The sequence below is a fragment of the Pelophylax lessonae genome (assembly GCF_965119305.1).
Source record: "Pelophylax lessonae genome assembly, chromosome: 2".
Lineage (NCBI taxonomy): Eukaryota > Metazoa > Chordata > Amphibia > Anura > Ranidae > Pelophylax > Pelophylax lessonae.
In genome coordinates this window covers 422051114-422078705 of record NC_138769.1, presented here as the reverse complement: position 1 = coordinate 422078705, position 27592 = coordinate 422051114, and the positions used below count along the sequence as shown (strand labels likewise).

At 48.6% G+C, this 27592-nt stretch overlaps 1 long non-coding RNA gene across 1 annotated transcript in view; it reads left to right on the top strand.

Annotated features, from left to right (window-relative positions):
• Nucleotides 1-12531: 12531 nt before the first annotated feature.
• Nucleotides 12532-27592, top strand: part of LOC309545266 — a 35624-nt gene continuing 20563 nt past the window's right edge. The window contains exon 1 of the long non-coding RNA XR_014224884.1: nucleotides 12532-12585. This is a non-coding gene — a long non-coding RNA (uncharacterized lncRNA). The remainder of the gene's footprint in view (nucleotides 12586-27592) is intronic.

Sequence of the window (27592 nt, the reverse complement as noted above, 5' to 3'; positions counted from 1 at the left end):
GAACTGCATCTGTATATGAACGATAGAGAAAACTGAATTCTTGACTTACCGTAAAATCCTTTTCTCTTAAGTTCGTTGACGGATGCAGTACCCGCCCCTCTTTTTTGAGTTGGGTTCGTGTTACTTTTCTGACACTGCTTTGATACAAAACTGACATCCTATGCATGAAGAGGGGTTGTACCCTCCAGGACTGCCCATAGGCGTAGCCAGAACTTTTTTTCTGCCTAGTGTCCCACTCCTGTAGGGGGCAGTATAACCCTACAAATATAGATCAGAGAACTGCGTCCGTCAGTGAACTTAAGAGAAAAGGATTTTACGGTAAGTCAAAAATCCAGTTATATATAAATATTAGTGATCGACCGATATCGTTTTTTTACCGCCGATACCGATATTTTGGTCATCGGATATCGATATCTGCCGATATTTTCGGACATTAAAATCTTTTTTTTTTTTTTTAATGTCTACAGGTACTGTGGTGGAGGGATCTGGGGGTCTAAAAGACCCCCAAACCCCTCCTCTGCACTTAAAGCATTTTGAATGTTGTACGTTTTTGAATTCTGCGGCGCCAGTACCCGGAAGGGATGTCATTTCATGACATCCCTTCCGGGTACTCGGCGGCGCTGAATTCAAAGAAATGGAGACTCGGTCAGATGGCGGCAGTGCAGATGGAGACCCGGTCAGACGGCAGCGGTGAAGGTAGGATGCCCGGGTCTCCCGGTGGGACAGGAGACCCGGGCGAGACGTCCCCTCCCGCTCCTTGGAATGACAGCCGAGCGGCTTCTCAGCTGCATCGTTTGTCATTACAAGACAGCCGAGCGTCGGCTATGGACACCGGTACTGGGGTGATGCCTGCAGCTGCAAGCATCACCTCGGTACATGCACTTTCCCGAAATATCGGCAATATCGGTAAATCAAAAGGCCGATTCCGATATATCATGGAAAGTGCATATTGGCCCTCGATATATAGGCTTTGCCGATAATCGGTCGAACCCTAATAAATATATATACTCTTTTATTATTGCAATTATTGTTAGTAATAGTATTTAATAGTTTAGGATTAACAAAATATTTTACTTTTTCCTTTAAAGATATAGACCGTTCCAGTGAAAGGTTAGAAGAACTTGATACTACTCGCTTGTTGCCTTTGGAGGTGAATTTTTTTTGTTTTCCCCATTTTAATCAGCTTCTTGTTGTTATAGCTCCATTCTGTTTTTCGTGTTTTTAAATATCAAGGAAGTCTGTCATTCGATAACCTTAAAGACTGCCACTGCTGAACTTCTTAAAATGCTTGCTGCCTTGCATATGCCAACTAACTGGCTTTAATAGTTTTTGACAATTGATCATTCTGGTGATACTACTTACTTTGCTGGAAAATGTATGTACCAAATTTGTGCTGTAATATGAATCTCAAAACGTTGGCAATGACATACAGTGCACCAAATTGTCAGTGACAAAAAAATTGATTTTATGTAATTATTAAATATTAAAATTTTCAACATATAATATTTTTGATGTTTTATAGCCTATTGGATTGATTAAACCCTATATTAGAAGGCATGTCGGAGTACTAATTTGTTTAAAATGAATGTTAAATGCATGGCGAGAGTAAATTTTCCTTGTGGAGTATGTGATGTGTGTTCCGTAACAGTACCCTTTTTGGTTCATTTTGATCTGAAAATGTTTGATGCATTTTAGAATGTACAAACTTTCAAGTCTCTCTTCTGCAAATATGTGGTTATTTGTAGAATGGGTATAATTGTAAGGAAGCTAAGGGATAGACATTCTATGATTTCTAATACTTGTTTTCATTTTTGTAGCCGTCAGATGACCTCTCAAGTAGCACATTTATAATTGGTAAGGCGTTAAAGTTTTTTTTTTTTTTTCTAAATGAATACTACTGTACAGTATATGTGCTGTCTATTATAGAATTGTCTATAATATTTTCATTTTGAGGACACCTGGTGGTAGCCTGTTGCAATTGCAGTTCAGTTCCTTACAGGAAGAAACCGAAAGGCTTGCCTTTGTTAATAAAGTTTCTTTTTGAACATCATAAATTTTCACCTTGGTTACCACATAACGATTTTACCTCTGATACAGTTCTGATGCAGACAAGTGAAGATCTCCATATTTGCCCCTAGATACACAAATGCCTGTAAGTCTATTTATTATTTCCCAAAGTTCATTTTACACTTGGACTGCACTGTTGTGTGTTTGATATATCATTTTAACCACTTTTTAGCTTTCAGTGCTCTCACACTTTGAATGACAATTGCGCGGTCATGATACACTGTACCCATATGAAATTTTTATCATTTTTTTCACACAAATAGAGCTTTCTTTTGGTGGTATTTAATCATCTCTGGGTTTTTTATTTTTTACAAAAAAAAAGAAAGAAGACAGAAAATTATGAAAAAAAAAAAGTTTTTCTTATTTTCTGCGAGTAAATTTTGAAAATAAATAAATTTTTCTCCTTCACTGATGTGCGCTGATGAGGCGGCACTGATGAGGTGGCACTTATGGGCACTGATGAGGTGGCACTGATGAGGAGGTGCTAATATGCCGCACTGATAGGGGGCACTGATGAGCACTGATAGGTGGCACTGCTGGGCACTGAGAGGTGGCACTGCTGGGCACTGAGAGGCGGCACTGACGGGCGGCACTGGCGGGTGGCACTGATGAACACTGATGGGCAGCACCATCAGTGCCCACACTCAGTGCCCATAGTGCTGCCAGTCAGTGCTCATCAGTGCCTAGGTGAGCAGGCACTGATGGGCACTGACTGGCAGCACTATGGGCACTGATTGTGGGCACTGATGGGGGCACTGATGGTGGGCAGTTAGTGTGTTTTAATGTACCTTGTGTAATCAGGGCACTGGTGATCAGTGCCCTGATTACATTCTTCTGTGTCCCTGACGGCTGATCGGCTCTCTTCCTTCCTCACACGCAGTCTCTGTGTGAGGAAGGAGCGCTGGCGATGAGAGATGATCTCATATGTTTACATATGAGATCATCTCTAATTTGACGGTCTGATCACGTGGTGAATGGCCGCTGTGATTGGCCATTCACCACGATCTGTGATTGGCTGTGTCCAAGGGACACGGCCGACACAGATTTTCCCCGATGCACGCTCGCGGGAGCGCCCGGGGAGCCTGTGTCTGGGAGGCCGTTTAAAGACGGCCTCCCGAAAATTAGAGTCCACGCTGCAGCCGTACTTCGGCTATAGCGCGGATGGGAGGAAGTTAGTATAAGCTTTCTGCATAGTAATGTTTAATGTTGTGCTTATTAGCAAAGTGTCACATGTAATACATAATTGTAATTCTAAGTCTCTCTGATTGTATTTCAGTTTACAGAACTATTGATAGAAGTAAATTTAGTTTTGGAATAAAACACAACACTATTTCTGTCTGTTTTGTTGACTGGCTGTCAGCTAAGGCATAGTAGGACAGCTCAGTATATGTAATATCCCTAATTTGTAAAGATTGCATATAAAATACCAGTTGAAATATTTCCCAGTAATAATTTATAGATTTCTATTGGCTAACCTTCTTTCATACTATAGAGGGGTTCAACTAACAGATTTTAGAGAGCAGTCAATCATGCAGGCATTAAACTGGCCATTCTCATCTCATAATGCTACTCTTATACTTTGCATTGTGTTTATCTGTACTTCACTGTTGCATTCTGTATTTATCCATTCTCCATTGTTTTCTCTGCAAGAAACTACTTTAGATAGCTGATTTCAGTGAGAGCTTAGTTTTCATTCTTAGGGTGATATTTTCCTAAATATTTTTGAAACCATATTCTATTAATACATTATATATATATATAGATATAGATATATATATATATATATATATATATATATAAATAATATATGTGTGTGTATATAATATATATTTATTTCTCTTACGTTCTCTGACAGTCGCCGCCCACTCATACAATCTGCACATCTTGGTATTGGCCTTCTCCACAGGAGTAAGCCAGGCAGAAGATTTTGTTAGAATATTCACAAAAACTTTGTATAGACACACCTACAGGGGGCTGTCCCTCTGGTCAATACCCCCAGCTAGCTTCATTCCCAATTCAGTTTGCTGCTGCCTAGCTTAGGAGTAGGCTGTCTTTCCCTGGCTGGGGCTGCGGTCTCAGCTTTTTTCTTCTTTTTTTTTTCCCTCTAAAAAAGTATTTTTTTCTTTTAAAAAGATAACTTTTTATTTGTTCCTGCGCTTAGTTAGTCGGACTTCGGAAGAATAGATAGTTTGCAGAGCTGGGACTCGCACTGGTTATTGTAGAGCCTTACAGACTCCCAGCCTGCCATCGAGCGTTAGCAGGTTATTGGTACGCCCAGGCCTCGCAAACGACTGTGTCTCTGACCTCAGGGACGAGCCTGCGAAGTTGCTATCTTCGCCGGGATGTCTCAACTGCGGTATGCCCGCGTGTTGCTAGTGTCCCCTTCCGCTGACGGAACCCCCAGTCAGGGTGGGAGGCTTCCTGTTGCAGAGCGGTGCGCATGTTTCGCTGGACCGGTGAGTACCATGCTACCCCTCTGTCTCTGAACATGTCTGTCGGTGTGTGTATGTGGGCCCTCTGTTTTTTGGGGATGGCAGTTCAGTATGGGTTCTGTGATGTCCCCCCTCATGTCTGTAGGTGTGGTCCCTGTGTGTCCGTTCCCGGTCCCTGCGGAGGTGCTGTCCCAGTTTCACCGCTGTATGGGGGTTTGCAGGGGCTCCTATGTCCCTGAGGTGCTTGTGGTACTATATGGGGAACAGTACATGGTGTGTGGGGGCCACAATTGGCGCAAAACCGCGCGGCTGCCATTTTGGGTGTGGGCAGGCTGTTGGGCCTCATAGTGAGGGCAGCAGCCATTTTCTACTGTCCTTTTGGCGCCGATCGTGTGCCATCTTTAGTGTGGTTATGATGTCCTTTTGTGGACAGCGTCCATTTTCCCAGAGCTTTTCCCATAGACTTCTATTGGAAACAATTTTCTTGTGGCACAGGGCTGTCTTTGCCTCTAGGGGCGTGAGGTTACTTCCTCTTTCTTCCCTTCAGATCGTTCAGCATCGTGGGGCAAGTATAACACACTGTAGGGGGGCTTTTACTGTATTCCCTGGCCTGCATTCCTGCTAGCATTCATTTTTTGCAGTTTCCTGTAGCACAGGACTTGCTCTCCATTTGCGGTGGGGACTGCGGGAATCGCCGATTTTAAAGGGCCAGCGTCATTTAAATTGAGATTGCTATTATGGAGTCCCAGGATAGCAAATTTCCCCCATATCTGGTAGAGGGTTCAGGTACTCCTGAATCATCTGCTATAGTCTCACTAACTGCTGCACTGGCGACTTAGGGCGTCAAAAGTGGATTTGTTGATGTCTGACCGGGCTTCTAAGAAAAGGCCTATGTCCTCTCAGTCTTCTGATTCAGAGCCAGATTTGGTTGCCACGGACAGCGTACCCCTCCCCCCCCCCCCCCCCCCCCCGAGGGGTCTCAGTCCTCTCAGTCGGATGTGGAGGAGGAGGATTCCTCTTCAGGATCAGCACGGGACCACGCTGCGGTGTCTGCGCTCATTAGCTCTGTTAAGGACACTTTAAATTTGGATGATGGGCTCCACATTTCGGGTAAGCGGTTTTCCTTTGGGACCCGCAAAGCCCAAAAATCGGGTCAGGTTTTTCCTTGTCCCGAAGAGTTTCACAAAACCGTGAATGAACAATAGCGCAGTATAAAACATAATGCCCAGGAGATTTCAGTACCGTTGTCCCTTTGCGGATCTGGTGGATTCTTGCTGGACTGCGGCTCCAAAGGTGGACCACACTGTGTCCAGGTTAAATAAAGCCACTTTAATGCCCGTGGAGGATTCTCCGGTGTTTAAAGACCTGGCGGATAGGTGGGTGGAAACACTTTACCGCCACATCTATCTGGTAGCGGGTTCCTTGCTGAAACCCGTGTTTGCTTCCGTAATGGTCTCTCAGGCTGTTGTGGAGGGGGCCAAGGCGCTTAAGCGCACTCTAATTGCTGCTCTGGAGATGGTGGATGAAATGGGCCAGGCCGTTCTGTACCTGTGTGATGCAGCCTTGGATGTGGCCCCTTTAGTCGCACGACTTTCGGCAGTCACGGTTGCAATCCGTCGCATCATTTGGTTAAAAAGCTAGTCGGCCGACCAGTCTTCCAAGAAGACAGTGTCTGACATCCCTTAGGTGGGGAGTCTTCTTTTTGGGGACTCTCTGGATGAACTGGTCAAGGGGCTCACTGGGGGCAAGAGCACTCTTTTGCCCCCAGGTGACAGGGGTAAATCATCCCGCGCCAAGCGGGGTCCCTCCTTTAAGCCTAACCAGGGGTCCTTTCGTGCCTTCAAGGCACAAGACAAAGGTAAGTCCTTCTAGGCATCTAGTGGCCAGAAAAAGCCTTGGGCGGGCAAGTCAAAAGCTGCCCACGCTGGCACAGCGGCTCAGTCCGCCTCGTCCTGAAGGGGCGCCCTCACCCATTTCAGGGGTGGGGGGACATCTGTGTTGTTTTCCCCAGCCTTGGCTGTCCAAGATTCAGGGCAGGCGGGTTCAAGAACTAATTTGTTCAGGATACAAGATCGAGTTTTGATCTCGCCCCGCAGACAGATTCTTTCCCTCAAATCTTCATTTAACTCCCGATCGTTTCCAGGATCTCCGTCGGGCGGTTCAGGATCTCCTCGCCCAAGGGGTGGTTCTCGCGGTTCCACAGTGGGACAGGTTTCGGGGTTTTTACTCGAATCTGTTCACAGTGCCCAGAAAGGAGGGCAAGGTGCGTCCGATTCTGGACCTAAAGTTTCCAAACCGCTTTGTGTGGGTTCAGAAGTTCCGAATGGAGTCCCTCTGGTCGGTGGTGGCATCCCTGAGTCCAGGGGATTTCCTGGCTTCCATCGACCTCAAGGATGCGTATCTACACTTCCCTATTTACGAGGGTCATCAGAGGTACCTCCGATTCGCAATACCGGAGGAGCACTATCAGTTCATGGTGTTGCCTTTCGGCCTTGCTTCGGCTCCAAGGGTTTTTACCAAAGTGTTGGCTCCTGTTCTAGCCTTGTTACGGGTACGGGGGATTGCCATCCTTGGTTACCTGGACAATCTCCTATTAAGGTCGAGCTCCAGTGGCACTCTGTTGGACCATCAATTTTCAGAAGTAGACTTTGTCTCCTTCTGTTCGTCTCCCTTACCTGGGGATGATTCTGGACTCCGCCCAGGCGAAGGTCTTTCTTCCGGAGGACAAGCTCTGAATTCTGCATACGGTCCCTGGGCTTGATGGTGTCGGCTTCCGAGGCGATCCCATTTGCACAGTTTCACACGAGATCTCTTCCAAGCGGAGATTCAGGTCCGGTGGGGCACACATCCTCAGTCTTTGGAAAGGAGGATTTCCTTGAGCACCCAAGTAAGATTGGATCTCCTGTGGTGGCTCCAGTCTCCGGCTCTGAAGGAAGACAAGTCCTTTCGCGGTTGATTTGAACTGTGGTCACCACGGACGCCAGCCTGTCGGGCTGGGGTTGAGTTCTGGGCAAGTTATGTGCCCAGGGCACTTGGTCAGAGGGGGAATCCTCCCTGCCGATAAATGTCTTGGAACTGCGGGCAATCAGGCTCTGTTTGCTCCGTTGGTCGGATCGACTTCAGGGCTGCCCAGTGCGTGTCCAGACGGAACTGCGGTGGCTTATATCAATCACCAAGGGGGCACCAGGAGTGCCCCCGGGCAGCCAAGGAAGTGGCAGAAATTTTGTCCTGGGCCGAGACGCAGGTCCAGGAGATTTTGGCAGTTCACATTCCAGGTGTGGAGAACTGGCAGGCGGACTGAGTCGCAAGACCCTGGACCAAGGGGAATGGTCCCTCCACCCGGAGGTGTTTCAGATGCTGTGTGCGCGGTGGGGATCCCCGGACGTGAATCTGTTTGCGTCTTGTCTCAACAACAAGGTGGGAAGGTTCGTTGCACGAACGTGCGACCCTCTGGCTGACACCTCGGACAAGTTGGTGGTGCCTTGGCATCAGTATCGGCTGATTTATGGCTTTCCCCCGATTCAGTTGTTGTCCAGATTCCTTCTCAAGTTGGTCTCGGAACCGAAGTTGGGTATTCTGGTGGCCCCAGACTGGCCGCGTCGGTCTTGATAGGCGGACATTAGGCAACTGGCAGTCAAAACTCCCTGGCGGCTCGCGCTGAGACGATCTTCTGTCTCAAGGGCCGATCTTCCATCCTGCTTTACAGTCGCTGGCTTTGTTGAAAGCCAGGTCTTGAGAGACAGAGGTCTCTCGTCGGCGGTCATTCCTACCTTGCTCAAGGCCAGGAAGGCCTCCTCGGGTAAGATTTATTATCGTACCTGGAAGGCTTATTTCACCTGGAGTGAGTGGCAGGGGTTCCATCCATGCTCCTTTTCGGTGGCAAGGGTGTTAGCTTTCCTGCAAACTGGTGTAGAGCAGCGTCTTGCGCTGACCACTATTAAGAGCCAGTTGTCTGCGCTGGCCATTCTTTCAGCACCCCTTGGCGTCAAATTCCTTGATCCCCACCTTTTATTCAAGGGGTGCATCATCCGTCTCCCCCTAGGAGGGCACCCTTGCCACCTTGGGACCTGAATTTGGTTCTGTCCGTTTTGCAGCGTCCTCCCTTTGAGAACATCCGGGAGATTCCTCTGCCTGTGCTGTCACGGAAAGTTGCTTTTCTGGTGGCAATCACATCTGCTCGCAGAGTGTCGGAGTTGGCGGCCCTGTCTTGCCGCTTCCCCTATCTGGTTGTTCATAGGTATAAAGTGGTCTTGCGACCTCATCAGTCCTTCCTTCCGAAGGTGGTTTCAGGCTTCCATCTCAACGAGGACATTGTCTTGCCTTCGCTGTGTGCGAAGCCTAAGCATCCTAAGGAGTTTGCCTTGCATTCCTTGGATGTGGTCCCGGCGATCAGGGTTTACCTGTCGTCTACTGAATCCTTCAGCAAGTCGTCTTTTTGTCCTTCCTGAGTGACCTCGGAAGGGTATGGCTGCGTCTGCTGCAACCATTTCTAAATGGATCAGACAGACGATTGTGCAGGCCTATTCAATTAGGGATCAGGTTCCACCTTTCCCTGTCACAGCGCACTCTACCAGAGCGATTGGTGCGTCTTGGGCCTTCCGCCATCAGGCGTCGGTGACTCAGGTGTTCAAAGTGGCGACCTGGTCGTCCGTGCATACCTTTACAAAATTTTACAAACTGGATGTCTTGGCATCAGCGGATTCCCTTTTTTTGGCCGCAAAGTTTTGAGTGCGGCAGGGCCTTAGGGGAGACAGGGTAGTTTTTTTGCCGGTCTCTTCCTGTTGGGGTTTCCCTTTTTTGTTTTCCTGGGCTTTCGCTCCTGTTGAGCTTTCTTGTTGCCCAGTTTTTTTGGTTCGGAGAAGGTTCTTTTCTCTGACCTGGGTGCTGCGTTGCCTTTTTGACGGTTACGTTTTCCCACCCCTAACATCTACACTGCTTAAGGATGTCCTCTGACAGTCGCTGCCCCCCACCCCTCTTTTGGGGTTCATGGATCTCTATACTGCTTGCTACCAAACTCAATTGGGAATGAAGCTAGCTGGGGGTATTGACCAGAGGGACAGCCCCCTGTAGGTGTGTCTATACAAAGTTTTTGTGAATATTCTAACAAAATCTTCTGCCTAGCTTACTCTTGTGGAGAAGGCCAGTACCCAGATGTGCAGATTGTATGAGTGGGCGGCGACTGTCAGAGGAATCAGAGAAATTTTAATTTTACGATAAGTTCTTACAAAAATTCTATTATATATATATATATATATATATATATATATATATATATATATATATATATACATATATATATATATATATATATATATATACATATATAATGTGTAGCAAGAAAAAGTATGCAAACCCTTTTGGAATGATATGGATTTCTGTACAAATTGGTCAAAAAATGTGATCTGATCATCATCGAAGTCACAACAATAGACAATCACAGTCTGCTTAAACTAATGACACACAAAGAATGAAATGTTGCCATGTTTTTATTGAACACACTATTTGAACATTCACAGTGCAGATGGAAAAATCCATATCCAAAGGGTTCACATACTTTTTCTTGCAGATGTGTGTGTATCTCACAAAAGTGAGTACACCCCTCACATTTTTGTAAATATTTTATTAGATCTTTTCATGTGACAACACTGAAGAGATTACACTTTGCTACAATGTAAAGCAGTGATTGTACAGCTTGTATAACAGTGTCATTTTTCTGTCACCCTCAAAATAACTCAACACACAGCCATTAATGTCTAAACCGCTTGCAAGAAATGTGAGTGCGCCCCTTAGTGAAAATGTCCAAATTGGGCCCAAAGTGTCAATATTTTGTGTGACCACCATTATTTTCCAGCACTGCCTTAACCCTCTTGGGCATGGAGTTCACCAGAGCTTCACAGGTTGCCACTTTAGTCATCTTCCACTCCTCCATGATGACATCATGGAGCTGGTGGATGTTAGAGACCTTGTGCTCCTTCACCATCATTTGAGGATGCCCCACAAATGCTCAATAGGGTTTGGTCTGGAGACATGCTTGGCCAGTCCATCACTTTTACCCTCAGCTTCTTTAGCAAGGCAGTGGTAGTCTTGGAGGTGTGTTTGGGGTCCTTATGTTGGAATACAGCCCTGCGACCCAGTCTCCGAAGGGAGGGGATCATGCTCTGCTTCAGTATGTCACAGTACATGTTGGCATTCATGGTTCCCTCAATGAACTGTAGCTCTCCAGTGCTGTCAGCACTCATGCAGCCCCAGACCATGACACTCCCACCACGTGCTTGACTGTAGGCAACGTTATCATAATTTTAACAGTTAAACCATGAATGTACATTTTAAGGTTAAAGTGTCACTAAAGGCAAAGCTTTTTTTTTTTATGTATGGGAGGGTTATACCCCTGTAAGATGGCAAAGAAAAAAAAAATCGATGTCTCATTACAAAGATTTATCTTCACTTCCTGTCCCATAGCCAAAACAGGAATTTCACGTGGTAACGTAGCAGAGCCTGACATAAGAGGAGTGGCTTACCGGGTAACTGGTGTGGCACAGGTTCACCAGAGACGCGGAGTCTAAGTGTTAGCCGGTTTTCACCAGGGCCCCAGATGGTGGGGATGGACTTGGCTGTTTGCTAACACCAGGTCGCGGTCCTCCGGATTCCCTGGTGGAGCCAGGAGCAGGTCCAGGACCAATAGCCGGTAGTGGATTAACAGGTCAGGACAAGCCAAGGTCAGGACGGGCAGCAGGTAATCAGAAATCCAAAGACAAGCCGGGTCAGGTAAACAGGAACAGCAGAATATAAGCAGGCACAGGATACAAGAGAGCTGATGATAACACAGCAATTACCTGGAGTGACTGCTGTGTTTAAATAGGCCGTTTTGGCGCCAATTTAGTAGCCTCTGACTATTGCACGGTAGCCTCTGACTATTGCAAGGTAGCCTCGAGCTATTTAAGGCACCTCTTCGTACGCGCATAGGCATTCAGTGCGCCTGCGCAGGGTATTGATTCCCTGACACGGAAGTCCCTCCAAGGTGAGGGATCACCAGGATTAGTGTCCCCATTGGAAGATGTCCTCTCTATTCCTGTGCTGATGTCAAGTTTGTCAACTTAAAATTTGGGATTTTCTTTTACTTTCACTTTCGATGATAACGGTAAACAGGACAAATAGAGCTGGTGAATCCACATAATGGGAGCACAGACGGCAATAAAAACCTGAAAAGAGTGCTAATCCCTCTTCACATCCTTCCTTCGTATCCAAAACTGAAAATTGCCTTTTAGTGACACTTTAATGGATATGGGGTTCAGTAGTCTTTTTAGGGTGAGGTTAAAGAAAAATTCCAGGCATGGTGTATTTTTTGTTCATATTGGGCCAATGTAACCATGTATATACCATACCAGGCAAATTCAAAACTATATATGGTAAGCATTCTCTGATTGGACAAGTTGAAGAGGCTCAGTGGTGGCATCATGAGCTCTACCTTGTCCAACCAGAAAATGCTTTGCTTTCTAGCAGAAAATGCAAAGTCTTCTCTGAATTGCACCTGTTCTCAACGGCAGACCTCCTGTGTTCAGAAGATAGTGGAGAAGAAGTGTTCCAGAAGATAGTGGAGATTACTGGAGTAGCGGTGTCTACTACAATGATTTCCAGCTTCCAGGAGAATCCGCCAGGTATAGTATATACATAGTTACATTGGTCCAAGGTGGCCCAGTGGAACTATGTAAAAATATACCAGGCCTGGAATTCTTTAATGGTTAAGCACTCTGCTACCAGTGATCATGGGTTTACTATAATGTGCAAACATGCACAACCTGAAAGACTTTCCTGCCACAGCAATTGCACTGCAGATATAAGAAGTTCACACTGTAAGGTGGGTTCGTGTCTATTTGCGAAGCAGTCATTTAGATTTGGACATGTTCCATGATGCAAAACAATACTAAATGTTTGCATTGCTGTCAATACCATTTAATGCACAATGTAAGAAATGAAATCGGTTTATTTAGAAAAAATAACATAGGCAAGACTTTGCCCTTTTCTTTTGTTCTCAGAAGAGATATCTGACAATGAAGACTCTGATCCGTCTTGGCTTGAACATTGCAAGGTGAATATAATTATTTTGTATTCAAGTTGCTTCATTTGCCTGACCTGCTATTCCTGCTATCTCCCCATTTGCCTTTCATCTGTTATGATAGCACTGCAACACAGCATGGACTTGGAGGCTTTTGCAGGCGTGCCTGTACTTGCTACTTATGTATGTAATGTATGCTCATAGATTACTATTGCCAAAAGGAAATTATCAACATAACACATTGGGGGAATTTACGAAGACTTGGAGCAGCTATGTATGGTAACCAATCGGCTTCTGGCTTATATCGCTTCAATATATGGAGGAAGCTGCGCTAAGTGACACAAAACATAAATCAGATTGAGTCCAACATAAGTCCCAAAAAATATTTTGATAAGTATATAAATATTAAATCAACAAAAAAAAGTCCAAATATTCAAACGAAAATCCACAAGTGCAGACAATGAATGAAGTTACTGCTTACCAGATGTAGCAGTATAATAAGCCTTGCGTGTAAATAGCCAAGCCAGATGAAGATCTGTGAAAGATTCCTCACCAGCGATAGCCGTCCCAGGATCACAATTAAGTGGATGTTGGAGTGAAAAACAAATGCAAAAACATAGCGTGATACTGTATAATAAAGGTGTAAATAAACCACTCCCGTGTGTATCAGGAAAGAAAGGTGCTAGTAGAGACCACCACCATCACAGGCTGCTTACCAGATAAAGGGTAAAAAATGGCAAATCAATCCAAAGCAATCCCAAATGAATGAAACAAGCCATAAGATAAGCCACCACCTTATTCCCAATTTAATTACCAGATAGTGTAGATAAAACAGGCGTATAGATCACTCAGATATCTTGTGACCCCCTAGGGACCGTCACCAGAATACCCTGCTTACCAGAAATAAGCAAATAAATGCCTATATCACGAGTCCGGGTGTCCCTGGATATGTTATCCTATCCCCTGTGAACAGGTCCGGTCCCTGGTGGTATAGAGGCTGACCCACAGATATGGCTCCGAGGTTCACATATAAATAATAATGGAGATGTCCATAGTGTAAAACCGTTTATTTAAGAATAAAGATAAAAAGTAATGCACTTACAGAAGAAGCATGTATAGATGCGCTGAATCGAAGCTGCCGGCCGGACAGCTTCAAACACCCGCCTGAGCGTCTCGTAGAGGTGACGTCAGCACACCGCGACGACATACGTTTCGTCAGAAAATGACGTTCTCAAGGTCTTTCTGACGAAACGTACGTCGGGCGCGGTGTGCTGACGTCACCTCTACGAGACGCTCAGGCGGGTGTTTGAAGCTGTCCGGCCGGCAGCTTCGATTCAGCGCATCTATACATGCTTCTTCTGTAAGTGCATTACTTTTTATCTTTATTCTTAAATAAACGGTTTTACACTATGGACATCTCCATTATTATTTATATGTGAACCTCGGAGCCATATCTGTGGGTCAGCCTCTATACCACCAGGGACCAGGCCTGTTCACAGGGGATAGGATAACATATCCAGGGACACCCGGACTCGTGATATAGGCATTTATTTGCTTATTTCTGGTAAGCAGGGTATTCTGGTGACGGTCCCTAGGGGGTCACAAGATATCTGAGTGATCTATACGCCTGTTTTATCTACACTATCTGGTAATTAAATTGGGAATAAGGTGGTGGCTTATCTTACGGCTTGTTTTATTCATTTGGGATTGCTTTGGATTGATTTGCCTTTTTTACCCTTTATCTGGTAAGCAGCCTGTGATGGTGGTGGTCTCTACTAGCACCTTTCTTTTCTGATACACACGGGAGTGGTTTATTTACACCTTTATTATACAGTATCACGCTATGTTTTTGCATTTGTTTTTCACTCCAACATCCACTTAATTGTGATCCTGGGACGGCTATCGCTGGTGAGGAATCCTTCACAGATCTTCATCTGGCTTGGCTATTTACACGCAAGGCTTATTATACTGCTACATCTGGTAAGCAGTAACTTCATTCATTGTCTGCACTTGTGGATTTTCGTTTGAATATTTGGACTTTTTTTTGTTGATTTAATATTTATATACTTATCAAAATATTTTTTGGGACTTATGTTGGACTCAATCTGATTTATGTTTTGTGTCACTTAGCGCAGCTTCCTCCATATACTGTTTTTTGATGTTTGTCACATATTAACCACTTGCCCACCGCTCACATTGAGCGTACTGCGGCAAAGTGGCTCGTTCCCGTCCAGCGACGTAGACCTACGTCGCTGGACTCCTCCCCCTGTAGGCGGCGCTCGCGCGCCGCCGGAGGCGCGCTCCCGCTGTTTTCATTCACAGCGGGAGTCGGGCCAGGGGAGGAGCAGCGGCGATCGCCGCTGCTCTGCGCTGATCGTCGGGGAATCGAGTGAGGAGATCCGCCCGCCTGTGTAAACAGAGCGGGCGGATCTCCATAGTGACAGGGACTGACAGATCGGAGTGTTCAGCATAGCTGGACATCCGATCTGTCCCTGTCTCACACAGTCACCTCCTCCCCCACACGTCAGTAAGCACCAGGCATACATTAACCCCTCCCTCTCCAATAAAATTAACCCCTTCACTGCCAGTGTCATTTTTACAGTAACAGTGCATATGTATAGCACTGATTACTGCAGTAATGTCACTGGTACCCCCAAAAGTGTCAAAAATGTCAGTCAAGGGTCCGATCTGTCCGCCGCAATGTCGCAGTCCCGCAAAAAAAATCGCAGATCACCGCCATTACGCGTTAAAAATAAAAACGCCAAAAATGACAGAAATCTTTCCCTTTGTTAGTAAACGCAATAACTTTTGCGCAAACCAATCAAAATACGCTTATTGCGATTTTTTTTTTTACCAAACATAGGTAGCAGAAAACAAATTGGCCAAAAATTTAAAAAAAATTAGATTTTTACATTTTTTTTGGGGGGGGAATTTCATATAAAAAATGTTAAAAATATTGTTATTTTTTCAAAATAAACGCTCTTTTTTTGTTTATAGCGCAAAAAGTAAAAATCGCACTGGTGATCAAATACTACCAAAAGAAAGCTCTGTTTGTGGGACGTAAATTTAGTTTGGGTACGGCGTCGCACGACCGCGCAATTGTCAGTTAAAGTCGCACAGCGCCGAATCGCAAAAAGTGGCCTGGACGGAAGACAGCAAAATCCTCCGGTGGTAAAGTGGTTAAGTTGCTGCTACCTCTTTTTTCTGATATTTAGCGCAGTTTCTCCCCCCCTTTTTTCCATTTATATCGCTTCAAACCTTAACTGAACTAGCTTAAACATTGAGGAGATCGATATGGAGGCATATCTCCATGGCAGTTGAGGGTTTGTGAGGACACCACAAGGATCGTTTCCTATTTTTGCAGACTCAAGAGTGGGAGTGTATGGCCATCCACCTGGGCATAAATTTCAAGCTACTTACTGTGGGAACATAGCACCACCTGCTCTTATGGTTTTGATGTGTATAGCAATCGATCATTATCTGCTCCCTATACCTGGGGTCAGACTCGCAGCCCAGGGTCGGATCTCTCTGGTTTGTTTATCCATCTGCACCTGTGCAATTTGTTTAGCTGTGCTGGAGGCGAATATGTGTGCACCTCTTGGATGCTTCTGAGATAACCTGTTTTTCACACTGATCTCTTTCTAACCGCTAACCCCCTGAACCTTTGAAGAATCCGACCAGGTGAAGCGCTTTGGAATGTGTCATCCTTCCTGCTCTGTTTCATTTTAGCACTGATCTGTATAGGATACTAATATATGCATATATGGTATACACATAGGGAAGGGCCTCTATCTTCAGGGGTGTACTGGTTGGAGCATTATGTGTGGATATAATTTGATTCTAATGAGATTACATTCCCCAATTTGTCTTTTTTAATATTCTATTCGTAATAAAATGTATTTCTCTTACGTCCTCCGACAGTCGCCGCCTCCTCTAAGTCATCACTATTGGGTATTGTCCACCTATCCGTAGGAATAGCTAGGCATATAGACTTAGTCAAAAGACAAAAGGCATTAGCATATACACACCCACGGGGGCTGTCCCATCTGGTCAATACCCCCCCTGCATCACCACTCCCAACTCAGTTTTAGTTTGCCTAGCTTAGGAATAGTCAGGCTACCTTGTGCTGGGGCTTCATTCTCAGCCTTCCTAAATCTTTTATTTGATTTTCTTTTAAATGTCAGTTTTCCCTAAAACGTCTTTCAGGACAGCACCTTAGAGATCCTCCTGCTGTCCTGAAAGACTATTGGAAAACAAGTTACCGGTAAGTCTAACTTGAATTTTTTTCTCTCACTTTACTAGCTGTTTATTTTACCAGCTCTAGTGTTAGTTTATTCTTCGGATGAAGATGGATCATGCGGTGCTGGGATTCGGACTGGCCGCCCTGGTTCTCCAGGGCACAGAGGGTCAGATGGACCCCCAGCCCGCCATCGAGCGTTCAGCTATGGTTCGCCCTGGCATTAAGAACGACCCATCCCTGTTCGCTGCAGGGATGCAGCCGTGACGTGGCTACCTCGCAGGACTTGTCTGCGATACTGCAGCGTCATGTCCCTGGCTCACGGCACTCCCTGTCAGATGAGGACAGAGGTTTATCCGTGCATAGAGGCTCCCCCACGCCATCGGGTACAGGTAAGTACTTTCTGTGTGGGGCCTCTGCCTGGGGTGGCAGTCTGTGTTGCTGTGTGTCCCCATGTCTGTGCCTGTGCGATCCCTGCGGGGTTCGCTGTGTGCAGATCTGTATGTTTGCCGGGGGTCCCTGTCCCAGTGTCACCTTAGGTGCATGTTTGGGGGTACAGACTTGTGTGTTGTGCGGCGACCGCTGCGGGGGAAAAATCGCGCGGTCCGCCATGTTTTTACTATGCACAGCGTATAGCCCCTCTGGGGCGAGTATACAGCTCATTTTGGCGCCATCCGCCGCCATTTTGTGGGCGGTGGAACGATCAGTTCGGCCGCATGTCGGTGGCCATCTTGGCGTAGCCTCCTATGCATCCCTATGGGGCAGCCATTTTCCCTGGGGTCTGGCTTATAGCCAGCCCCCTCCAGCAGCATTTCCTCTTCCTCTCAGACAGCACAGGTAGCAACGATCTGCGGGCTCTGCAGTGTATCTCTCTGTCTTCTTCTGCATACTGCTTCTGGCTCAGTTTCTTTCTCCTTTTGGGTGTCTTCATAGCTGTGACAGTAGCGGTGGGCTGCGCACTCCGCAGCGCTATTTAAGGGGACAGTACATTACTTTTTTGCACTGTAGTTTTTTATTATCTTGAGCCATGGATTCTCAGGAAAGCAAGTTTCCTCCAGCTTTAGTGGGGGGCCCCAGTTCTCCTGTGGCCCCGCTACGACCTGATCTGGCTGCTGTGGTTGCGACTTTAGTGGCAAATATGGAAATGCTGATGTCTGAACGGGCTGCGAGAAAACGGCCAAGGCTGTCTCTCTCTTCTGATTCAGATGGGGATATGGATGCTGCTGCAAGCGTGCCCTTTTCAGGGTCCCGCTCATCCTTGGACCCCCCGGGGTCTGAGGGGGAGGCTGAGGTGGAGGGTGTTGATACATCCTCCCCAGGGTCACCCGAAGAACGGGCAACCATGGATGTTTCTGTTAAGGAAACCTTACATTTAGAGGATGAGCCCTGTCCTCCGAGCGTTGTGTCCTCATTTGGGACGCACAGGACCCGCAAGTCTGCGCAGGTTTTTCCCTGCCCAGCGGAATTCCATTACACTGTTAATTAAATGTGGCGCACGTTAAAACGTCCATTCCTGGTACCTAGTCGGTTCAAATTGCTTTATCCTTTTGCGCCGGCTACGGAATCACGATGGTGTGTGCCTCCACAGGTAGATCACACTGTGGCCGTGCTGAATAAGGCTACCTTGGTTCCTACTGAGGATACCCCGGTTTTCCGGGATCCCACGGACCGGCGGTTGGAGTCTCTAGCCCGCCATTCCTATACGGTGGCGGGTTCGTTGCTCAAACCCGTTTTCGCGTCCGTTATGGTTGCTCAGGCGGTGGCTGATTGGATTAAGGTGCTTAGAAGCAACCTAGTGTCCGATGACGTGCCGCCTGCATGACTGGAAATGGTGGACCAGATCCATCAAGGAGTCATGTATCTGTGTGATGCAGCCCTACATGAGGCCCCCTTGGTGGCTCGCCTCTCGAGTGTCGCGGGACTTAACCGGCGACTGACATGGCTGAAGAGCTGGTCGGCCAACCAGTCCTCGCGGAAAACTGTTGCTGATTTTCCCTATGCTGGCTCTCGCCTTTTTGGCGAGGCGTTGGATACCCTGGTGAAGGGCGTCACGGGGGGTAAGAGCACTATGCTACCCCAGAACCCGAAGAACAAGTCCTTCCGTGGCAAGCGGGGTTCTGCGCCTAGATCTACTCAGGGATCCTTTCGTGCCTTTCGGAACCAATCCAAGGGCAAGCCCTTCAAGGCCCAGGGCAACCAGAAGAAACCCTGGGCGGGCAAGCAGAAGACCGGCAATGCCGGTTCGGCGGGACACTCCGCCTCTGCCTGAAGGGGCGCCCTCACCCATTTCTGGGGTGGGGGGACGTTTGCGCCGTTTCCTCCAACCTTGGCTGCTCCGGATCTCGGACAGGTGGGTCCAGGAAATCGTTCGATCAGGTTACAAGATCGAATTCCTTTCCAGGCCGGCGGACAGATTCTTTCCCTCCAATCTCCAGCTGCTTCTGGGGCGTCTGCAGGACTTGCATCAAGCGGTGCAGGACATGCTTGCTCAGGGGGTGATTGTCCCGGTGCCTCATCGGGACAGGTTTCGGGGGTTTTATTCGAATCTGTTCACTGTGCCCAGGAAGGAGGGCAAAGTGCGTCCTATTCTGGACCTAAAAGCGATGAACCGATTTGTGCGTGTTCGGAAGTTTCGAATGGAGTCTCTCCGTTTCGTTTGTGGCCTCCTTGAGTCCAGGAGAATTCCTGGCTTCGATAGATCTGAAGGATGCGTACCTGCACATCCCCATTTTCGAGGGTCATCAGCGGTACCTTCGGTTCGCTATTGCGGAGGACCACTACCAGTTTGTGGCGTTACCGTTCGGTCTCGCTTCGGCACCCAGGGTATTTACCAAGGTGTTGCCACCGGTTCTGGGCCTGCTGTGGGCCCAGGGCATTGCGGTCCTGGGGTACCTGGACGATCTGCTTCTGAGATCGCGTGCCAGTCAGGACCTTGTGCGCGATCTATCCATCACGGTACAGACGCTCCAGGAGTTCGGGTGGACCATCAACGTTCAAAAATCAGCGTGGTCTCCGTCGCTTCGCCTTCCCTATCTGGGAATGGTTCTGGACTCTGCTCAGGCAAAGGTTTTCTTGCCGGAGGACAAGCTCCGGACTTTGCGGGGCGAAATCCGATCCCTCAGGGACAATCCGTCCTCGTCACTCAGGGCCTGCATGCGGGGCCTGGGTTTGATGGTGTCGGCCTTCGAGGCAATTCCCTTTGCCCAGTTCCACACTCGGGCTCTCCAGACGGAGATCCTGGCCAGGTGGGACAGACTTCCTCAGTCCCTGGATCTGAGTGTCTCCTTGAGTCATCAGACCAGATTGGCTCTTCTGTGGTGGCTCCAGTCCCCGTCGGTGGCGGAAGGCAAGTCCTTCTGTCCGTTGGTGTGGACGGTGATGACCACGGATGCCAGCCTGTCGGGCTGGGGTGGAGTCCTGGACAACCTGCCTGCCCAGGGCACTTGGTCGGAGGAGGAATCCTCCCTCCTGATAAATGTGCTGGAACTACGAGCGATAAAACTCTGTCTCTTCCAGTGGTCGGACCGTCTCCAGGGCCTGCCTGTTCGCGTACAGACGGACAATGCTACCGCGGTGGCTTACATCAACCACCAGGGGGGCACCAGGAGTGCTCGAGCGGCCCGGGAGGTGACCGACATCCTGTCTTGGGCCGAGACTCATGTCCCGGCGATTTCGGCAGTTCACATTCCGGGTGTGGAGAATTGGCAGGCAGACTATCTGAGCCGCCAGACCCTGGACCAGGGGGAATGGTCCCTACACCCGCAGGTCTTTCAGATGCTGTGTGCGAAGTGGGGATCCTCAGACGTGGATCTGTTCGCATCCCGGCTAAATCGAAAGGTGGAAAGGTTTGTGGCAAGAACGCGCAATCCGTTGGCGGACGCCTCGGATGCGTTGGTGGCCCCTTGGCATCAGTATCGTCTGATGTACGCCTTTCCTCCGATTCAGTTACTATCCCGGTTCCTTCGCAGATTGGTCTCGGAACCGCACATGGTGATTCTGGTGGCGCCGGACTGGCCTCGCCGGTCTTGGTACGCCGACGTTGTTCACCTGGCAGTGGCGCCCCCGTGGCTTCTGCCTCTGCGGGAAGATCTCCTGTCTCAGGGTCCGATCTTCCATCCTGCTTTACAGTCGCTGGCTTTAACGGCCTGGCTGTTGAGACCCAGGTCTTGAAGGACAAGGGTCTATCTTCTGAGGTTATCCCTACCCTGATCAAGGCTAGGAAATCTTCCTCTGGTAAGATCTATTACCGTACCTGGAAAGCCTACTTCACCTGGTGTGAGTCCAGGGGGTTTTCCCCTCGTTCTTACTCGGTTCTTACTCGAGAATCTTGGCTTTCCTTCCGTCTGGAGTGGATCAGCGCCTGGCGCTGGCCACTATAAAGGGCCAGGTGTCAGCACTGGCGGTCCTTTTCCAACGCCCTGTGGCGTCTCATTCCTTGGTGCGCACATTCATTCAGGGTGTGCGACATTTGGCTCCTCCTAGGAAGGAGCCTTTACCTCCATGGGACTTGAACTTGGTCCTGTCCGCATTGCAGCGTGCTCCTTTTGAAAATATCAGGGAGATATCGTTGCCTCTGCTGTCGAAAAAGGTTGCTTTTCTTGTGGCGATCACTTCGGCTCGCAGAGTGTCGGAGCTGGCGGCGTTGTCTGCCGCTCCCCTTACTTGATAATTCACAAGGATAAGGTGGTGTTGAGAACACCCCCGTCCTTTCTTCTAAAGGTGATCACTGAGTTCCACCTTAATGAGGAAATTGTCTTGTCTTCGCTTTGTACAAAGCCTACAAAGCCTAAGCATCCAAAAGAGATTGCTTTGCATTCCTTGGATGTTGTCAGGGCAATCAAGGTCTACCTGAAGTCTACGGAATCCTTTCGGAAGGCGGACTCTCTCTTTGTCCTTCCTGAGGGACCTCGGAAGGGCATGGTTGCATCGGCAGCGACTATTGCCAAGTGGATCAGACAGACCATTGAGCAGGCCTATGCCTTGAAGGAACGGGTTCCGCCCTTCCCTGTTAAGGTGCACTCTACCAGGTCTTTGAGTACTTCCTGGGCCTGTTGGCATCAGGCCTCGGTGACCCAGGTGTGCAAGGCGGCGACTTGGTCGTCGGTGCACACTTTTTCCAAGTTCTACAAAGTAGACGTTCTGGCATCAGCTGATGCTTCTTTTGGCCGCAAAGCTCTCAGTGCGGCAGTGCCATGATGGACCCTTGAATTTTTCTCTGGGTCCCTGGCTGTTGGCATTTGCTTTCCTGGGCTGTTGCTCCTGTTGAGCATTGTTTTTTTCTGTTGCCCAGTTGGTTCTTACGGTGCATGTAAGATTCCTTTCTCTGATGTGGGTACTGCGTTGCCTTTTCTACGGTTGCGTCTTCCACCCCTCATGTCTATACTGCTTTGGGACATCCCAATAGTGATGACTTAGAGGAGGCGGCGACTGTCGGAGGACGTAAGAGAAAACTGAATTTTTGTAAAATCTTACCTGTAAAATTCCTTTCTCTGAGTCCTCCGACAGTCGCCGCCCCCGCCCCTCTTCTGGGGTTCTTATTACCTACTGCTATGCTACCAAACTGAGTTGGGAGTGGTGATGCAGGGGGGGTATTGACCAGATGGGACAGCCCCCGTGGGTGTGTATATGCTAATGCCTTTTGTCTTTTGACTAAGTCTATATGCCTAGCTATTCCTACGGATAGGTGGACAATACCCAATAGTGATGACTTAGAGGAGGCGGCGACTGTCGGAGGACTCAGAGAAAGGAATTTTACAGATAAGATTTTACAAAAATTCAGTTTTTTCTCTATGGCTGTCGAAAGGCGCAACCTCATCTCCATGAGCTGAGTGGGTTTATGCTCCTCCCATTGAGAGTAGTCTTGGCAGGAAAATTTGAATACACACGCCCAGGGGGCTGTCCCTCCAGGCATAAACCCCCACTGCACAACCCAGCACATCAGTTTGTTTTCTGCCTAGAGAAGGAGTAGACCTAGGTTTCCTGCTGGGACTCCGGTCTCAGTTTTTTATTCTTTTCAGAATATTTTCTTTTATTTCTCTTTACTCACTTGCTAGTGTTCAGGGAAGAATTTCCTGGTGATCTACAAGCAACAATGCCGGCTGGGGCTTCATACTGGATCATCTAGAACCTTATGGTCCCCCCCAGTCTGGCCTACGAGCATGAGCAGGTTATAGTTCCAACCTAGGCCTAGCCATGACTGTGCCTCCTTGTCCGGAGGGCGACGAGCCTGCGAGTGAATGCCTCGCTGGGACGCAGCGACCTTGAATGCCCTGAGTTGCAGCGTACCCCTTGGCTGGCAGCACCCCCACTTCAGGTGGGAGGCAGTCTGCACGGAGTGGAGCCCACCCGGTCCATGGTATGGTTAGTAACTGTGCCCCCCCTTGCCCCTGCTGGCCGTGGGGGGATGTGGGCCCTCCCCTGGGGATAATGGGATTGTGCCTCCCAAGAGATCCCCCTGGTCTGCCCGGTGCCTGGTTTGTGTGTCCTTCCTTCTCCCTGTCCCTGTGGGGGCTGTGTGTCTGGAGTGCTCTGGCGCTCGGGTGAAGGGGGGGTGACATGGTACCTTGGGCTTGCTAGTCCCTGTTGTGGTTCCTGAGACCTTCATGTGTCAGTCCCCAGCCGCATGATGTGCCGCCATCTTAGGTGTGGGTACCAGAATTATTTTCCCCATAGACTTGTATGGGGCAGCCATTTTCCCTGCAGCTTCCTATTCTTTTGAATGGGCATCCATCTTTGTGTAGCCCTAGTGCTATACTTGGCAGTGTATCCCTGTCAGGCGGCATCACGTCCTGTGTGGTCATTATCTGCTGCTGAGCCAAGGTCACTTCCTGCTTCTCTCTCCATGCTGTGGAAGATTTAGGAGGCTGTGTGTCTGAGGTGGTAAAGTACTGAGGGTCCCTGTGGGCATATCCTTTGTGCTTTCTGCTATCAGTTTAAAGGGGCTCCCTGCAGACTGTTGCGATCGGTGGTGGATACTGCGATCGGCGTTCTTGAAACTACAGTACTCCGTTTTTTGCAAATTGCCCTATGGAGTCCCAAACTGGAATTTCACCCTCAGACCCACTCTGTGTGACTCCCAGACAGTCCAGATCGCAGTTGCTGGCCGCGATTTCGACTGCCCTGGAAAGCCTGGCGACTAAAGTTGATTTAGTCATGAAAAAGGTTGATAGCTGTAAACGGCCGCTGCCTTCTCCATCTGTGGAGGTGTCCTCTGATTGAGAGGCTGATTTGGTTGCCCTGGATGCTCCCCTTCCTGAGGGGTCACTGTCCTCGCAGTCAGTTGGTGAAGAGACCCTGTCTTTTTCAGCTGCAGCGCAGGAACGCGCTTTGGTGGAAGCCCTGATTTTTTCAGTGCGGGATACTTTAAAATTGACTGATGAGCCCACGCTGGCAGGGACGAGGTTGGCTTTTGGCTCCCAGAAGTCTCCAAAAGCTAACAGGGTTTTACCTTGTCCCGACACTTTTCACAATATTATGAATGACCAATGGCGGTGCGTTAAGCATGTGTTAGTGGTGCCAAAATGCTTTAGACGCCTGTATCCTTTTGCTGAAAAGGTTTCCAACCGTTGGATGGTGCCACCTAAAGTGGACCATCCTGTTTCCGGATTAAACAAAGTGCCTGTGGAGGATTCCCCAGTTTTTACGGATCCAGTGGATAGGTGGGGGGAATCCCTTTCCTGCCATCTTCACATGCTGGCGGGTTACAGTTCCCGGTTTCAAGGTTTTTGTGTCTGCGCTAGTCTCAGACGGTGACGGAATGTATTAGGGATTTGTGGGAGACTTTGGACCCCAAGACTGTTCCTCTGGAACAGCTGGAACTGTTGGACCAGGTGATCCAGGCTCTGGTTTTCTTGTGTGATGCGTCTATGGATGCGGCTCCCCTGGCTGCCAGGGTCTCAGCCGTGGGCATTGTTTTAAGACGCATGGTCTGGTTGAAAAGCTGGTCGGCTGACCAAGCTTTTTAAAAAGCCTTAGCTGATCTCCCCTTTCTGGGAGACAGGTTGTTTTGGATGAGTTGATCAAGGGCCTGACTGGCGGAAAAAATACTCTTCTTCCTCAATCCTCCAAGGGTAACACACCCCATACTAAGCGGGGTCCCTCCTTTCCTGCTCATAAATGTTTTTTTTTTTTCATGCCTCCAGGGCGCAAGAAAAAGGTAAGCCATTCAGAACTTCTGCATGTGCTAAGAAACCTTGGGGCTTGTCCAAGGCCGGTCAGTCCGGTGCTGCAGACAAGTCCTCTTCAGCATGAAGGGGCGCCCTCACCCTTCTTAGGGGTGTGGGGGATGTCTGCGCTTCTTACTGGAACCCTGGACTTCATTCAGGACGAATGGGTTCGCGAACTGGTTTGTTCCGGGTACAAGATCGAATTCTGGTCCCGGCCATGGGACAAGTTTTTTTTTCAGTCAAATCTTCCTGTCTCCGGAGCGTTTGAAGGATCTGTGGAAGGCAGTGCAAGATCTCCTGGCTCAAGGGGTGATTGTGCCAGTTCCCCAACAGGAACACTCTCAAGGTTTCTATTCAAACCTGTTCACCGTGCCCAGAGCCCTTTATGGCTCTGAACCACTTTGTGCGGGTGCAGAAATTCCAAATGGAGTCCATTCGGCCGGTGGTGGCATCTTTGAATCAGGGGTATTTTCTGGCTTTCATCGATCACAAAGATGCGTATCTCCACGTCTCCATATTCGAGGGACATCAGTGATTCCTCTGCTTCACGGTGGCAGAGGAGCCCTTTCAGTTAGTGGCGTTACCCTTTGGTCTCGCCTCGGCTTCCAGAGTTTTTACCGAGGTCCTAGCCCCTGTGCGGGCCTTGTTGTGTCGATGATGTATCTCCATTGTGGGGTATCTGGACTATCTCCTGTTGGGAGCAGTTTCCCATTCGGATCTGCTGGAAAACATCTCCATCACAATTCGGACCCTTCAGGACTTCGGGTGAATGATCAATGTCACCAAATCTGCCCTGACTCTGTCTGTGCGGGTCACCTATCTGGGGCTGATCCTCCACTCTGCTCTGGCGAGGGTCTTCCTTCCCTTGAACAAAATTCAGAAGTTGCAAAGGGCGGTCCAATTGCTGATGGTGGCCGATCAGTCCTCCTTGCGGGCTTACATGAGGGCCCTGGGTCTGATGGTCTCGACCTTCGAAGCAGTTACGTTTGCTCAGTCTCACACGAGACAGCTGCAGAGATTCTGCCACAGTGGACCAGAGATCCTTGGTCATTGGACCAGAAGATTCGGTTGAGCCATCTCACAAAGTCGGCTCTCTCTTGGGGAATCCAGTCCTCTGTCCTGTGCCATGGCAAGTCCTTCCTGCCGGTGTTTTGGACGGTGGTCACCACAGACGCCAGCCTATCAGGTTGGGGTGGAGTGCTGGGGAAGCTCTGTGCTCAGGGGACTTGGGCATCGGAAGAGTGTTCCTTGCCAATCAATATTCTGGAGCTGAGAGCGATTAAGCTCTGCCTGCTTCACCGGATGAGTCGGCTACACGGCTCTCCGATTCGGGTCCAGTCGGATAATGCCACGGCCGTGGCTTACATAGATCATCAAGGGGGCATCGGGAGTGCCCTGGCAGCCAAGGAGGTGGCTGAGATTCTGGTATGGGCGGAACACAATGTTCCAGCTCTTTCCGCAGTCCACATCCCGGGTGTGGAGAATTGGCAAGCGGATTACCTGAATCGTCAGGTGTTGGATCAGGGGGAGTGGTCCCTGCACCCGGAGGCATTTCATCTCCTGTGTGTCCAGTGGGGGACCCCGGACGTGAATCTGTTTGTGTCTCGCCTCAACAGGAAAGTTCAGAGGTTTGTGGCCAGGTCTCGGGATCCTCAGGCCAACTCCACAGACGCTCTGGTGGCTCCTTGGAGTCCGTATCGCCTGATCTATGCCTTCCCTCCGCTTGTTCTCCTGCCAAGGTTTCTTTGCAGGGTGGCGATGGAAGGCATTACGGTTGTTCTGGTGGCACCAGACTGGCCTCGGCGGTCTTGCTGCGCACAGCTGGTAAAAATGGTCGTGGATCCTCCATGGCGTCTTCCTTTGCAGGAAGATCTACTATCTCAAGGACCGATCTTCTATCCTGCTTTACAGTCGCTGGCTTTAACGGCTTGGCTGTTGAAAGCAAGGTGTTGAGGGATAGTGGTCTTTCTGATTAAGTGATTCCTACCCTTTTGAAGGCCAGGAAGTCTGCATCTAGGAAGATCTATCATCGTACATGGAAATTGTACATTTCTTGGTGTGAACCGCTGTAGCTGCACCATGCTTGTTTTCTGTAGCTACAGTTTTGGCCTTTGTATAAAAAGGGGTTGAGCAGCACTTGGCATTGGGTACTATCAAGGGCCAGGTTTCGTGCCTTGGCTATTTACTTCCAACGTCCGTTGGCTACTCCTAGTTTAATTTGCACCTTCGTTCACGGGGTGCGTCATCTGGCCCCTCCGAGTAGATCCCTGTTACCACTGTGGGATCTTAATCTGGTTTTGTCTGTTCTTCAAAAGCTTCCTTTTGAGAATATTAGGGAGATTTCTCTGATCTTTGTCACAGAAGGTTGCCTTCCTAGTGGCTATCACTTCTGCCTGCAGAGTCTGAGTTGGCAGCGTTGTCCTGTCAATCGCCCTATTTGGTGGTCCACAGGGATAAAGTGGTCCTCCGACCTAATCCATCTTTTCTTCCTAAGGTGGTGTCGGATTTTCACCTGTATACATTGTGTTGCCTTCCTTGTGTCCTAAGCCTAAACATCACAAGGGAGTTGCTTTACACACTCTGGATGTGGTTCGGGCGATAAGGGTTTATCTGACGGGTACTGAGTCCTTCAGGAAGT